Source organism: Falco naumanni, chromosome 6 (assembly GCF_017639655.2).
Source record: "Falco naumanni isolate bFalNau1 chromosome 6, bFalNau1.pat, whole genome shotgun sequence".
NCBI classification, from domain to species: domain Eukaryota; kingdom Metazoa; phylum Chordata; class Aves; order Falconiformes; family Falconidae; genus Falco; species Falco naumanni.
The window spans coordinates 76,797,898-76,809,486 of NC_054059.1; the positions used below are offsets into that span (position 1 = coordinate 76,797,898).

At 43.9% G+C, this 11,589-nt stretch overlaps 1 protein-coding gene across 2 annotated transcripts in view; it reads right to left on the minus strand.

Annotated features, from left to right (window-relative positions):
• DISC1 (DISC1 scaffold protein) overlaps positions 1–11,221 on the minus strand; it is a 204,441-nt gene extending 193,220 nt beyond the window's left edge. Inside the window, exon 1 of one of the 2 annotated variants that reach the window (XM_040598953.1) lies at positions 11,175–11,221. The gene's annotated coding sequence lies outside the window, so the exon portion shown is untranslated. Of the gene's footprint in view, positions 1–8,661; positions 8,713–11,174 lie in introns of those variants that run through there. The other variant, XM_040598952.1, reaches the window with a different exon arrangement.
• Between the last annotated feature and the right edge of the window lie 368 nt (positions 11,222–11,589).

Below are 11,589 nucleotides of genomic sequence, written 5' to 3' on the forward strand. Positions count from 1 at the left end.
TTTCTGTCTCCATCCCAACCCTGCACATGCTTTCCAACACTCCTATCAAACCCTGCCTTCTTATCCACCAGCTTCCACTGCATTTCTCTTCTTGGTCCCCAATTAGTTCTCACAAACCAACTGCTAATTTATCTTCAAAAAGAAGTTTAAAAGACAGTTGAACCAGGAATCCTTCCCAATGCTGCTCTGGACCTTTAACTGAACTCTGCATGGGTCACACTTTACATAGTCTAGAGTGATAGCCATCCACAAAGCTCCCAAATAATGTTCAAAGCCACACAGAAATACTCTTTTTCCCCAATATTGCCCCTCAGTACCACCTCTTTGGTCCTTTTCAGTTTATCCTTTTTGTCACAACCCCGATGTGCACAAGCCTCCCCCCGCCCTGTAACAGCATCCCCTTTACAAGGGCAAACAAGTGCATCTCAACTTACTTCAACAATCCTCCTCACGTGAGCTTCCAGGCTTTCCAGCTCCCCAGCCCCCTCAGATCACCCCAGCCTTTTCCAGGTGGGGAGCCTTCCCTGCTTCACACTCCCCATCAGCAGGGCTCCGAAGTTTCTAGGCTTCTCCAGGTGCATTTAAAAGGAGCCCAACCCCACTTCAGCTGTGCCTACTGATTTCATTGCCTGGCTCCAGGTGCTCAGCCTTTCAGCTATCAGGACTTCAGCCAGTTCTCTGGGCTCCTGTTACTCTTTCACAGCACACACACACAGTTTGTATGAGCATCTAAACCAAACCCCACTCTAAAGGCACACTAGCTCCATTCATCCCCTTTGAGATCATTTCAATGAAAACACTCTTGTAAGAGCTTCTTTCCCGTGACTGTAAATCACTGCTATTCACGTCTAAGAAATCAAGACAATTACCTGCCACAATTTACTGTGACAGTCTCCCTGGGCTGATATATGTTACCTAATAATACAGGTTACGCTTATTAACATATGCCTATGATGCTCAACAAAAGCACAGATTTTTGCCAGAGGTTTTTTAAAACTCATTTCTGCCACATGCTATTTGTATTCACTTCAGTACAAGGCCATAGGATCTGTCACCTTTCACTGAACCTTACCTGTCTGATTTTATTACCCAAGTAAATTAAAGCACCATATTAATCTTCAAAGAAATTGTACCCTTATGAGAGAGCTTGCAGATGTTTTTTGGGTGCCAAGGACTCTGTGTGATACTGTAATGAAACAAAGTCTTAAGCAAAAATACTTCAAGTTAAAAAACAATAGAAGTAAACACAAAAATCAGAATGACCTTTCAAAAATATTCTCTTTAGTAAAAGAAGATTGTCTTGAATAAGCCAATTAAACCATTTTTCAGGTCAACATATTCTGGATTCAGCTTAGCATTTTAAATGTATAAAAAAGATGCAGATTGTACCATATGGTGTCAACCACACACACCTGAGAAGATCCACTTCAGTAACAAAAAGCTTGGCAGAGGAAAACATTAGAGTGTCATTTAAATTGTTTTCCAGAATAAATATAGATCATTAATTCATTATTTCCAATACTTTTTTTAAAAAAAAATATTACTTGCTTTAGAAAACCCGAATTTAGGATCCAGGACTAGCAAGGTCCTGTGCAAGGTAGCTCACATTTGCCTGTCCCTTTCAGTCGTATGGGACAGGCCCCCAGGTAGTACTAGTGTAGTAGCAACAGATTCCTTCCCCTGCTTCTTTCAGGTTCACCCACAGTACTCCTAACAAGTATTATTATTTAAAAATAGCAGTACAAACTGCTGCAGCTTCCTTTCAGGGAAAGCAATCCTTTTTCAGAGACATTTGATCCATCAGTCCTGAGGAACTGCAGTAATCTGCTGCATTCGTTAGGGTTAAAGCAGACCATGTGAGAAGCTATACAACTTGCCCATAGTCACAATGCACACCCAAGGCAGAACTAAGGACTTACACAAGACTCCCGAAAGACATCTCGGGGGGGGGGGGGGGGGGGGGGGGGAAGTATTTTCACTATAAGAATACACCTAAGGCTTTGTACCTTTATAACTCCTGTCTTCATGGAAAAGATTGGAGAATTTGAAAGCAGCATTTAGGTAGAATTTTAGCTAGATTAAGACAGAATCCTAATAGGTTCAAAACTACTAAACCTTAAAGTCATGGGTCCCCCATATGGCAGATCATGCAATAATGTTATTCTGTGTGGGATTCTGTACAGTGAAATGTCATTGGAAACTTCAGGTTTAACTCACATTTTCACCAGAAATTTGAAGCAAATGCAGACATCACATTTAGATGGCTCCTTAACTTATCTATAATATGACTTGTGCCTGCCTAAGTTTTTGTACTCCAAATCTAAACAAGTCTATACAAATCCACAGATCTGTTACAGGAAAGTATGTTTGTTAAATATCTGTGTCAAGTAAGTCCATTAGGATAGTCCAGACATAGAAGTTCATTGACAGGCTCCTTTAATTCCCAAGTGAAACTGTGCTGCCTTTAAGTTGGAAGCCTTTTAAATCCTCTCCTGACTAGGGGGAAAGAAAAATTCACAGTATTTTGAAGGTACTTGCAGAAATTTTACAACCTACAAAGCATCCCCCTCCACCTCTCAGTGAGCAGGAACATCTTGTATGAATAGCCTTACAAAAACAAAGAAGTGCCAATAAAACTGAGAGATACAGAGAAGACACATGGGTTTTCATTTCTGTACAATAAAAATGTCATAGTGCTTTACAGAACAAAAATATATGAAATGTTTTAAACTTAAATTACCTTGAAGTCTGAGTCATAAGCAAGGACTTCTGTACCAGAGAAAGCCATGAAGGCAGAACTAATAACATCTTTAAGGTTAGAATGCCCTCTTTGGGTATAAAAATATATTTGCAGCAACAGTAAATTCCAATGCATGCAATGCTATTTTACACTATAGGAAGGAAAGTAAATCAAGGAATGCCAAGTATGCTACTCTAAAACATTTAAAGATGTTATAAAAACCATCCGATTACACTCTGCTAGCAACAATGTTTCCTAAGATGCTACATGCCAATAGTGAGGATAACAGCAATCCATGCAAAGGAGCAGGACAAGACATAGGCATAACTTGAAAAAAAGAAAGGTTCAGACTGCATACAAATAAAAACTTTTTCACCTGGAGCGCAGCCAAGCAGCGGAGCAGGCTGCCTAGAGAGACTGTGCAGTCCTTGGATGTTTTCAAGACCCAACAGGATAAAGCACTTGGCAACCTCAGTGTCAGCCCTGCTTTTAGCAGGGAGTTGGACCAGAGACCTCCTGAGGTGCCGTCCAACCCGAACTATCATGTTATACCTCTAAGCCTTAAATACATGTAGAGGGATTTGCAGTATCCCACTACTTATCTACACACACAGAGCAAAAGTTCAAGACTTTCATCTGTGAAGATGCATCCAACTTTGCAAGAAAGCAATTTATCCATTTTAATTCCACAAAGGAGTCACAAGGGAATTGGTAAACAATAGTTTCATCACATCCTGGAAGCTGGAAACAGCTGATTTCTATCAACAAAATTAAGAATAAAGTTCAGTACTTGAAATAAATGCGTTCTCAACCAGCATTTAAGCACACACACACACAGAGAAATCACAACCTTCAATGATGGTCAGTGCTTTAAGCAAGACAGATGCAGTAAGGCACAACAACATAGGAACTCTATTGTTGCACAGCAGCAGACCTTTAGTAGTTAGCTGGTGATTAAATGGTGCTCATGAGCATTGCTTAAATGTCACTTTGATCTACTACAGTTATTTCACAAAATGTTTATTACTGAGGCTTTTTTATTGCCTGTACAAACATTGGAGAGCATTTCTCTCAAGGCATTATTCAGTTTGCTATATTAAAAGTTATTTTGATATCTTTTCCTAGGCTGCTTGCCAATTGGAGGACAAGATGGAGCCATCTGTGAGACTATAACTGTCTGTAGACACTTGCCTTTCAAAAACATAATCCCTTAAATGGTGTCAAGGGCATTACACACACACACACACACACCAAAAAAAAAAAAAAAACCACAAAAAAAACCCCACTGTAACATCACCTCTGAACAGCTACAACAAAACCGGCCTCTGTCACAAATTTCCTGGTAAAGAAAGGAGGAAGACCACCTCTGCCCAGGGAATACTGCCTCTACTCTACCCAGTCCATGAAGTCTGATTATAACATGGGCATGGAAAAAGGCAAACCTGAACACTGCCACACAGCAGTATCAGGCAGCCATAACTGTGCCACAGACATATATGTTCTATATAACTGAGTTTACAAACACAGTTATTTCTACAACTCCTATTTTCCTTCTTGATTTTATTTAGAATTTGAGGGATTTCTGGGCCTGGTCACTTTCTTCTCCCACTACTTTACAACATTGGTGCTTATGATATGTACACAGGCTGCTACACTGAATTCCTCAGAACAGCCTTAAGCTGTTCTCTGCACTGTCTTCTCCTGGTCTGTTTGGGGTTTTATTGTTATTACTACTATTATTATACCCTACTTAGCTCCCTGAATATAATCCTCCTTTAAAAACTTCCCTCATATTTTATATCACCATTTTCAACTCATTAGAGATCGTTTTTAGACAGCTAACATGTGGAACAATTGCTCCTAAGAAGAGACCTGGAAGAAAGACAGCAAACCCCACGTACTTCTCATACAGCTTGCACTGACCAGTCATATTGGCCTTTCAATATTAAAGCCACTGCCAACCTAAACTTACTCGGGCCACACTTAATGCCTAGGCAAAGTACAGAGTTTCACCAACACCTGGCAGCACAGAAAGCAGAAACAGAAGCATGTGTGTCCAGATTGAGTAGAAAGGTCTGGACCCCCATCAAGAAATCCAGCGCCACACCAAGCTCACCAGAAACACAGCGTAAGTGTTGCTACACATGGTTAGCACTAGTTGTAACAAAGCTAAACTATTTTAAAATTAAATGCAATTTGTCTGGAACATGAATGGCATGAACATACACAGCCTAGTCAAACCAAGACTAAAAATCTTCCCAACTGTACTCTAGGGGATAAACAGAAAGCCCTGAAGAACAACAGGGCAAGCCAGCAGATTTCACAAAGTGCAATCAGAAGTCCTATGGATTGTTCTTCCAAAAACAGCAACACTGGTTATTAGATCCCAGTCCTACCTCATAGAGAAAAAGATAGTAACAAATGTACTTCCAGAAAACTAAGCATCATAACTGTACTCAAGACAGGCAGAGAATACCTCCTTGGCTAACTGGAAATTGTTCCTAACTTGGCCCTGGAGCAGATGATCCCATGGAAAATTCTGTCATTGGCAAAAGCTGGCACCATCGCAGGAAAATTCTTAATCTGCTAAAAGAACAGGTAAAACATACCATGCTCTCTGCATAAAAAAGGAGGAGGAGCTGGTTTTTCTTACCTTACAGCAACCTGAGACCCCCCCACAAAGCAGGATTCTCCCCACCCCCATCTTCATTCTCACAGGAGGCAGACAGCCAGCACTGATGCACCACTCAGAAGGAACCATTAACTGGAGCAGCTCTCTTCATGGCCAAGTCTGTTCAAGACCCTGGCAGACCACAAGCATGAGAACACGACAGCAGCTGTTTCACCATGGCCACATTCAAGTTCCCCTGGGAAAGGGGAAACACGGTGCCTGTTGATTATTAACCAGTTTGGGAGCAAAGCCATGTGGACCATCAGCTGCACTGGTGCTGCACTCCAGGCAACAGTGACCAGGCCCTCCTCACACAATTTCAATGACAGTTCCCTCAAGATTTTCACTGCTCTAAGCAAATAAAAACATACTGCTCTCCTAAACAAGGGCTCCAGACAGAACAGGAGCAGTTTCAGCACGGTGCCCTGCCAAAACAGTGCTGTCCCACCACAGTGGCAGCATAGCCTGGGACAATCCAGGGCATCCAAGAACACCTCATGCCCCTGAGACTCCACACCGCTGCTGATGCACAGATGTCAGCACCCCTTCCGTGTCACTCCCACTGGGGACACAGCAACCACAAAGATGTTAAAATTAAAGAAATCTTCCCAAAGCAACATAAGACACCACCAAACTCAGCAGCTGCCTGTCCTGCACTGCTGAGATTGCTGTGCCTATCACTCCTCAAGAGCGGAGCTGGGAACACAACACATTCACAGCTGAGCTCCTGAGCTGAGGCTCAAGCTCACAGCCTAAGCTATTAGTGCAAACACTGACAAGTTAATAAATAAATTCCCAATAAATGGGAACAGCCAAGCCCCAGCAAACAGCTGTGCTGCCCATTCCCCCATCACCTGGGTCTCCATGGGCCATCAGCAACAGGAAGCACCTGGATCTTAGCCCAGCACGTGAAATTCAACCTCATCCCTGCCTCAGTAACCACTCCCCGCCAAAACCCTAACAAAGGGGGGAAAAGTCTTGTCCCCAAAGCCATGCTCTCCAACAAGTAAAAACAAACCCTTCCTGATAGGATCAGCTTAGCCCTCACAACAAAAAGATACTTCCCAGGGCTGAGGCTGCCTGGATTTAGCACACTGAACAGGCTCAGTGACACTCCTTCCTTGGAACCCCAGTGTGTTTCCCTGAAGTAAAACATTTGTGTGGGGGCAAAGGGGAACAACCAAACCACAAGAATTAGGCAGCCATAACATAAGAAAAAAGCCTGCAGCTATAAGCATTTGACCTTGCAAATAGTCTTCAGCAGCACCACTCCAGGTGCCTGTATATCTGCAGTAGTGATAATCCATAAAACTAAGCTGGTATGTTGGTGGAAATGATGCTTACCATCATATCATTAAAGATGGGAAAAAAAATACTTTTGGTATCCCTCTGAAACAGCAAGAAAACACTTTACCAGCAGGGAAAAACTGTCCTTCCACTTCTCAAGCTCTCTGGAGACTTTACGGTTTTCCAAAAACAAAACAAGAAGACTCTAAGAATGGTTTCCTTCAATGCTCAAAACATACTTTTCAGACCCAAGGGCCTGACTGCTGATTTAAACTCAAAGTGCTGCCAGATAGATGAGCTGAGCTAGGGACTACTCTGTTCATCCCATCAATCAGCACAGTTGTGAAGCCATTATCAAACTTCATTATCTACAGACACATTGAAAACATCACACTATCATTTGATTCTAATTTTCCATTATTATTATCCAGAATTTAGCAAGTTCTTGAAGAGCTATGCATGCATCACCTCACACAGTTACAGATATCTGCCAAACAGTTCAGAAAATCTAATGATACCAGCTCCCATCCCAGTTCCTGCCTTTCCCACAGATACTAACCTTTCCATTGTTACTCAGTTTCACAATACTCACCGTCAACCTCTTGACTTTTCACTCCACAGGCTACCTCAAAGTCACTCTACTAAGAGATTTTCATCTGTAATGTTTTCCTGGCCCACTGACCTCTCAGTGCAGCAAAAGAAACCTTTCAACCAGAGCCCACTAAACCCCTCCAAACAACCAACACTCCTGCCATTGCAGAGAACAGGGAAAGTTTACACACAGACATTCATTCTGTTCTCAGTTTCAAGGAGCCACTTCTCCCCCATCGCTCTTTTCCAAGGAGATGATACCATCTCAACATGCATACACTGTTTAGCAAATTACTGTTACCATTGCAGATCTGACTCAGGTGCTGTTTGATCCGATCTATAAATACAGGTAATGCATACAACTTTGGAGAAAAGAAAAAAAAAGGAGCTAGCTAAGCGCTATTAAGGAAATGCATTTTCCATCCCTAATTCTGAGCACACAGCTGTTGATGTAGTAAATATTTACTACTTAATGTAAAAATCTAACTTTTTTTTTTTACACTTGTTGTTACAAACAAACATATTAACAGAAGGCAAAAAGAGCAAAGTAACTGGACCATTTACTCTGACACCAGGGTCAAACAACTAGCACACCTATTCGTAAGGCAACAAGAAAGGAAGGAAAGGAAGGAGAGGAGTGAGAAAGAATAGAAAGTGCCACCAATCACACTCATTAGGCAGCAAGGTTGCAATTAGTAATTTATCACATAGAGATAATAAGAGGTGCTGGAAGGAAGTGTGGCTATAAGATGGAGGGTCTGAAACAGAGACAGCAGCATTGTACAGTATGTACAAAGGGGAGACAGACTCCAAGTTCTGCATGCCCCAAAGGAATCGCACTGAACAAAGAAACCCTACTTGAGGCAAGCACATGATCTCACCCCTCTGCCTGCAGACTTTAGATTAGTCATTAAGCCACTTCACATTCTCAGCATCAATAAATAGGGAAGTAACTCCATGTCAATAGCTAATTCAATTTCCATACAGAAAACTCATGTTTAACAAACAAAGTATGTCAATAGCAGATCTCAGCTTCCACAGCAGCAGTTAGGAGGCTCAATACAGAAATATTTCTCCCTGAAAGCATTTTTCAGGTGAGCAGTTAATGGAATCCATGCCTATATGCTAGAAGAGAAGAAAAAAAGAAACTTAAATTGAGTGTTAAATAGTTAACATGGTGCAGAATTAAGCAAACACCTCCAAATAAGGATACAACCATGCTTGACATAGGCAGAATAGTCTTTGTTCAGTGTCAAGAGGGCCAAGTTTTCCCTCTTGTGACTGCTGATTTACAAAGGGCACGTTCATCCCAAATACATAAGGTTTTTGCAGCAGTTTTCCTTCAAGAATATTGAATAGTATTACAACATACCTTGGGCTCAATCCTAATCTAAGTGACACAGCATGAAAGGGCTGCTCTCTGGAAAAAAAAGACGCAAGATGCTACGGATGAACTTGGAAATCACTATGGCAACTCTGCAGGTTCCTTTCTGTTCACCTTTGAGGCTGGAGGTAAGAAAACCCCTTTCCACTGGAGTCGTTAATACGTGTTACGGCTGAAACCAGAAAAGGCCACAGCCTGTCTGCCACTCAATTAGAAAGAATGTTTGCTCAAGTAAATCTAATGCTAAAATGAAAAAAAATCGTAACTCCTGAGGAGTGCTCGGGAGGTGTTACACACTCCAGTAAATCTCATTTGAAAGGTCAGGTGGTTCAGTAGCTGTTGGAGGCCCAAGTTATGGTGAGCAAAAAAAGCCTAACCAAGTGTGCCTAATTTGTGAACAAAGTCAGAATTAACCTTTAGGGTTTTCGCTTTTGCGAGTACAAAACATTGTTTGCAGTTCTTTCTGTCTTCCTGTTCATCACAATTAATTTATCCTGGTGCTAATAAATCCTTTTTTCTTGCACAGCCCCACTACAATTCCAGCAGCAGCAGCTTAGGCCCAAACTTTTGACTTCACTTTACTGAAGAGAACAAAGGCTGATTTATCTAAATTTGAAGAGGGAGGAAGCCAGCGGCAATACAATGCTTGCCCCTGACCGCTCTTCATAGTGCTGCTGCACTGTAATCATCATCAGTATCATGTATGAGAACACGTTATTTTCACTGTCCAATCTCAAAGCACTATACACAAAAAAACTTTGATAGTATAAGCACTGGAAAGCAAGAAAAAAAATACATAGTTGGACATAGTCTTAATGCCAAGCGTACAAATCATTGCTCATAAGCATTTGGGAGTTCATTTACATTCCCTTCATCCACCATGACCACTTCATTTTAAATAACCACAAACCTCTAAACTCAGGATTTTTTTATTAAAATATTTAAACATCCCTACTTTTCAGTTTCACAAGTGCCTAAAAGCCCTCTCAATAGTAAAAAATCTACTGTAGCTTCAACTGGAAAACCACTGTCAATGCCTTCCTAGAAGGAACCACAACTTCAACAATGAGATGGGGGAATACCTGTACAACATTATTCAAGTTACATTAGTATTTAAACAACAAGAAAAGTTTAATAAAGTAGAACTTCTCCCATTTTCATGAGTTCTGTAAGGCCAATTGCAAATTAGCATGTAAATGAGCAAATACAAAAGGACAAAACCAGACATAATGCATCCCAGTGTACTTTGCTCATCTCTTTGAAAACTCTCATTTACTTTTAATTACCAGTAGTGCTTGCTGGTGTATGATTCTGCAGCACATTTTGTAAAAGCCTTTATTACAAAAGCACTTCACTGCAGAGCTCTTAAATCACTATCCAGAAGCATAGAAGAAAGTTACTTCAAGCACTTGTACACAAAGATTTGCATGGATTACCAAAACATGAATGAGCTGTTTTCCATTAAACCTCTGGCAAGGACAACAGAAGTGTTTGCAGAAAGCCTTGCTGGACTAACGGAGCTTGGAGAACCACATATCCCGATCAACCCAAAAGGCAGAGGATGTGCTGGGCGAGCGACAAGCCTTTCTTCCCCAGGTCCCCCAGGAAAGGCGAAGGGTTCTGGGTTTTTTTTCCAGGAGTTCTCCACAGCTCCAGCCTTGCGCCAGCACAGGTGCTGAAAGGTGGGCAGCCCCAGCTGGAGCTGGCTGGTGGCTGCTGCGCCAGGGGAGCAGGGCAGCACATCCACATTACAGAAATCAGTTATTCATGCAAGTATATACACAGCTTCTCTGTTAAGATGGCAGTTTCCTTTTCCTTCCTTTAAGTCAAGTTTGGAGATACTCTATGGGTGACTTCGTTCTAAGAGCACCATTACTTCCCTCTTTGCAATAGGTTATTTAAAAATAAATAAACAGATTGCACCTTTCTATCAACACAACTGCTTTCACGCTGGCTGAAGTAAATTAAAGGATTTTTTGAGCTAATAAAAATAATAATGATGCCATTTCAGCATTGTAACACGCTTTCTTAGCATTTATTTCACAGAAGTACTCTAACATCACCGAGGACTTAAAAAAAAACACCAAAACTTAGGAATCCTAAAACTCTCAGACTGAGAAATGAAAGGTGCATATTTTTTCACCTAAAAACCCCCACGTTCCCTCGTACTCAGTACGACTCCCATCACGCGGAGCTGCCGGCCCTCCCGGCCCAAGGCAGCGCCTAGCCGAGCTGCCCGGCCCCTCCAGCCGGGGGAAGCGCAGCCGGCCCCGGGCTCGGGCTCAGACCCAGCCCCGTCCGGGCGCTACCTCGCCCCACCACGGCCGCCGCTCAGCACCCGTTCCGGCGCTCACGGCCGGGCACCTGCCCCCGGCGCGGGGATGGAGAAGGAAGCGGGTAACGGCGGGTGAAGCCTCCCGCTCCCTCTCCCCGCCTCACGCCGCCGGCCCGGCCCGGCGCCCCCCTCCGCAGCCGCGGACCCCCCGGACGCCCCCGCTCACCTGGACTCGCCGCCTCCCCCCCGCCGCCGCGGCGCCGCCTGCCGGTCCCGCCCGGCCGGGGCTGCGGCCGCCACATCCCGGCCCCCCCCTCCGCGGGGCGGAAAGCGGCGGTGCCGCCGGCCCCTCCCAGCCGGGGGCGGGCCGCAGGCAGCCCCGCCGCCCTGGGGAAGCGGCGGGCCGCGGGTGGGCCTGGCGCGGGTGGCGGGGGGGAGCGGGGCTGCCCTCGGCGCGGGGCCGCAGGCGTGGGGCCCTGCACAGGCCCTCGGAGCAAGGGGCCTGCAGGGCGAGGCAGGCGGTGGGCTCAGGCTGTTCCGTCCCTGTGCCGCCAGGTCTGCAGGACACCGGCGCTACCTTAGGGAAGCGGAGGTGATCCCGGTCTGGCTCCCCGTCCTCATCAGCCCGAAGGGAGCAGCGC